Genomic DNA, 5,266 nt, shown 5'->3' on the forward strand with positions numbered 1-5,266 from the left:
CTCTAACTTCCATTATGACTTTGGTCTTAAGACCTTCCTCCTTTCAAGATCCCTTCTTCTTTCTCTATCAAACAATATATGCATGTGACAAGTTACCAAGCACTGGAAACTACATAACTCTAACTTGATCCTTTTGGTGTACATCCTGTGAGTGATGAAGATTTTTTCCATCACACCCTTTCCTGACCTCAACTCCATCATAAACTCATGTAAATAAGGAGGAAGTGACTTCACAAAAGAAACCTCCAATGTAGTCATCTTGGTCAAAAATGATAGAGAGAAAGAAAGATTCCTCTACCACCTGAGATGCTCTTGATAAAACCCTAAGAGCTCCCTGTGCTCATCCCAAGCTACATCTGCATGATCAAGTATGGCATCAGATTTAGATTCTAATATAGCCTCTATCATCTTTGTGGCATCTTTCTTCTCCATTCTTGCAACATCTAACCTTAGTTGTTCTATTTCATTCCTCATTCTTGAAATATGAAGTCTAGCTTGAGCTAGATCATTACTTAGTTCTATGCCTTCCTCAGAAGGATATTCTTGTAGAGATGGAGGTTTGTAAGTGGGCCCTAAGTATAATTGGCCCTCAAGCTACTTCACTCTATCCCTCATGATTTGAAGCTCTTCATTTATCTTCAAGGGCACTTTGTGGTAAAATTTAGCTACATTCATTGTCATATCAATAGCCTTTGTGGAAGAAGTATTTGCCACTCTTTTTATAAGAAAACTACCATAAAGTCTATCCATTTCTTCATTCATTACTAGCCTTCATGTGACTAGATGTAAGTACCATATAGCTAGCTAGTCCAAATGATTACCAAATATTATTTCAGAAAGCAACTTTTGTCTTTGCTCCAGATCCATACTTTCCAAATATATATATCATGCCTTCTCAAACTATCAAATGAAATTGCAAAAGAAATGTCCCATCCCTCTAGAAGAATTATACTACTTTTATTCACCACTTGTCTCCCCATGTCCTAATAGCCAATTTTTCTTTTGCATTCTTTACGAGTTATTCCTTTACTCTAAGTCTTTCCCCATCTAAGTGGTCAAGTTGAATTCCTTTCCTTCTCTGCATCTCATCCACCATGTTCCTTATCATAAAATGTTGTAACTCCTTTGTGTGGATGAATTAATCATCACTCATAAACTCTTCATGAGAATTAAGCCTTATGTCATTAATAAGGTCCCCTCCCAACTTGAAAGCATCAAGTGCCCACTCTTGAGAAGGGTTTTCAATCCTTACACCAAGTGCGGTGTCAAATATATGTGTGGGTAGAGGTTCTTCACTTGATAATCAAATACCTCATAAGATTGAAAGGGTGTGTCTCTACCAAGATACAAATTGTGCAAGGGTGGACTTCTCTAGGACTTTCTTGGACAAGGAGAGATTGTCCACTTGAGGAGGAGGCAATCATTGGCTTCTTCATAGTAGCTTCAACAAGTAATCTAGGTGGTGGAAGGAGCTCTTGAGAAGGGGTTTGTGATGTCTCAGTAGTGGAGGGGCCAGATGATGATTCCTCAAAACTAGGTGGAGGTGATAGTGGAGGGGAAGTTAGGCCAATGAGAGAACCAAAAAATTGAGGTGAATCAAGTTCCTCCTCTTCAACTTGCTGAACTTGAGGTTCCACTACTCTAGGCCTTATATGGGGCAATGAAAATAGATCCGCATAAATATAAGCATTGGAGATAGCTTTCATCTTCACCTCAGGTATCAAGATTTGGTCCCATGAATAGGAACAAGATCTATCAGCTCTTCTCTTTTGGTTCTCTACAAACTATATCATGTACCACCTTTCCTTCTACTTCAGGACCTCATTGTAATATGAGGTATTCCTTATGAGGTCCTCTTCATCATCTCACTCATGCTGATGGATCTTAGCCTTTCCAAGACCTTTCACAAACCATTCTAAATGATAGAATCTAAATTTTTCCTAGGGGAGGTTATACCTATTCAACATACTAACCAAAATATCATAAGCTTTCCTATTAGTAAATTGGTACATTCTTACCTTGACTTGAGAAGGGAGTGAGCCCTTCTTGTGAGATCCCCCAATAAGGAACTTCTCTACCTTAGCCAATTGATGCATAATCTCAAAGAAGGCAACTTTATCTAGTATTGTTATAGGAAAAAGCATTGGGACCATAGGGCTACCAAAAACTCTAATAATAGTATAGTCCTTAAAATAAAACCATGACCCCCAATTATGATCAATCCCTAACTTAGGCAAAAGGTCTTTAAGCCTCAATAATTATTTTTCCTCCTTAATTAAAAGCCATTGTACCTCCCCTTGGAGAATACTCATCATTTTTTGACAAAATGGTTCTCAAATACAAGGTTATTGGATTGCCTAGAATGTAAATCTCAAACATATGTCTATTCTTGGACAGTGAGGAGAGCACCCTTAACAACGTACAAATTTCAGGTCCGATTGCCAAACTTTAAGACCCTTGTACAAGAAAATATGCATGAGGATAGAGTAATGCCTAAAATTGAAAGAAGGCCCTTTCTTCAAATCACAAAGGGCCTTATGAATTCTCTCAGCCAATAAACTTGCACAATCAAAGGGCCTATTTAGGTCATTGCTTTGAATATCCATGCACAATATGAGCATCCAATTAAGGATCATTCATTGAGCATCAACTCCATAGACCTGACACGGAGCATGATATGTGTCCTTGAAGGATCTAGCAAATAGATCAATATTGTAGGGTGCTATGTCCCTTGGAGTAAGATATTTCTTGTCTCTTTCCAAGTGTGTAGACCTAAAGGCAAAAAAATTTCTCCTATACAAGCTTTCATGTGTCGTGTATTCCTTCTCCAAATCTTCTTCATTTATAGACAAATCAGTGTTCACATTTATCATAAAGACTTCTTCAATTACCTCCTTAGTTATGGCCACTAACCTTCTTATGTCCTTGGCCACAATTTACCTTATATCTGGCCTACAGCTATGAGCAATTGCAGTGACCAAATCAATATTTACAAAAATATTTGGAACCACAAAGCTTAGTAAGTTCAAGCTCCAAATGTTGTATACCTGTACTTGGTCCTTATTCTTGTTGTAGCATCTCCTCTAGAGACTGAAACCCTAGGGCTCAATTATAGCATCCATTCATGCAGTTGTGTAACCAATCAGAAACTCATCTAGTCTAGCACCAAGTTTGGCCCTCTTCTAAGTATCAATTGAGCTTGGAAGTTGTGCAATAATTTCTTCTAAGAACTGTCTCTTGCCTTGGCTAGAGTATTCGACCATCTTCTATGATTAGGGTTTTAAACAAACAGAGATAGACAACCACTAGGGTTTCAAATTTCAAACTTGTAGAAGACAACCCCTTAGAATCCCTTGACTATACAACAATTCAAGGAAGTGAAGCTCATAATAAAGCATAGAGACCACGAAATGAAATAGAGTATAATTGTCAGTGTGTAAAGCCTAGGGTAAAACCCTAATACTTGAAAATTCAAATTATAGAGAATATATAGAGCATGAGAAAATAATACAAGAGTATAATAAAATTAAAGTGAAGCAAATTGGATCAGAATCCTAGCTTTAACGGTGAATTTGGATCATTTACTACAGGAACATATGTGTTAGGTTGGCACGAAGAAGCCATTGTTTTTCATATTTGAATGTTACAATATCAATAGTTATTTCCCTCTCTCAAGCGGCAACAAATGAGAAAATGACATGTCATTTGCCTTTTTCATGTATAAAAGAGATACCACTTAAGAAGCTTTTGGATTTGCGGACTTAGGCTTGATGAGCAACTTCCCTGAGTTGCACAATTACACACTCAATCTCAACCATCGATCTCACCAATGTGGATGCACTTTATCTTAGTGACACCATGGACATGTGGGGGCGACCAATCTATAATGTCATATAGTAAAGATGTGGCATAAGCTAACTAGTCCACGTACAATGACTCATCTTTGGTGGGGCCCTCACACCACGTACATGAAGCGGGGTTGTGAATTTAGCCTGGGTGTGCACTTTGGTCTAATCATGCAAGTGTACATGAATCTAAGTTGTTGATCTTGAAAACTTTGCATGGTGAACACCACAGGGAAAAGACCACGATGACGAGATGGCTAACATGCGGGTTAGGACAATACAATGACTTAAAAGGCTCAAGTTGTAACTTAAGTGACTGGGAACCAATGACAGTAAGTCAATTAAAAAAATAACAGAACAAAGGAGGAGACTTCGGTGCTAGTATTAGGCTTTAGGGTTTGAGGTGTTAGGGGTAAAACATGGTCTTTTAGGCCTTAAACCCAAGCAATATTTAGTATCAAAGCAAAAAAATTACATCCCAACATTATCTTCACCAATTTGGTAAAACATGAGGGATTCATTATCAAGAGAAATCATGGTGGGAGTTTGATGCAGGAGCATCCCCGGTTCATAGCAATCTTGCATCAACCAAAAATATTTCCTTTATGTTTGCAATTTTAGCATTTCTTTATGTGTGTCACAGATTTGGCTCACTGGAACCTGTGGAGTTGGATTTTTCTTGAAGACTTGATGTTCTTCCTTATTCCCAAACCGTGGAGCATTTGGATCATTTTTCAGAAAGTTATCGCTACCGGTTTTCGAGACAGTTTACTATTACCGGTTGCCTGGACCTATTTGCATTGGTGATTTACTAGATCCCCTTCTATAGCTTGTGGAGCCCTGAGCATTGATTTCGATGTTTCTTGGCATCTGGCCAACCTTTTCCAATGATCTACTCTTCATCCTTTGGATTTTCTAGAGGAATTTCTTTAGCGGAGGTCGACCTTGTTGGTTTTACACATTGGGTCTTGTTCTTTGGGTTTTGATCCTTTTTGGACCCACCGGATCCTCTTGGACCATATAAATTATTTTAATAGAGCATTAGAATGTAACCAAGAAGTTAGAATGAGCATAGAAGATAGATCTTAAGATTTGAGGTCCCGGTTGTGACTTGTTTTGTATTTTGAGCATGTTTTAGCAGACCTATGAGCCAGTTTTTGTAACCTGGTTGTTACCGATTGGTTGTAATTAGTTTTCATGATATAATTCAATTTGTTTTGCATTGCCTCCATCATGTACTTGTGTTTCCGTTGTGTTTACTCTCGCTAACCAGTCTAGACTGATCTCTTTGAGGTCCCTCCTAGCCAGTGACTGCTTCAGAGTTGGCAATTGTTAGCTAGGTATAGATACAGGTGTTACTAACCTCCCATCTCTTTTCCTTTTGAGTGATTTCAACACACTCCCTTCACAAAAAGACTTCA

The sequence above is a fragment of the Cryptomeria japonica genome, chromosome 8, assembly GCF_030272615.1.
Source record: "Cryptomeria japonica chromosome 8, Sugi_1.0, whole genome shotgun sequence".
Classification (NCBI taxonomy): domain Eukaryota; kingdom Viridiplantae; phylum Streptophyta; class Pinopsida; order Cupressales; family Cupressaceae; genus Cryptomeria; species Cryptomeria japonica.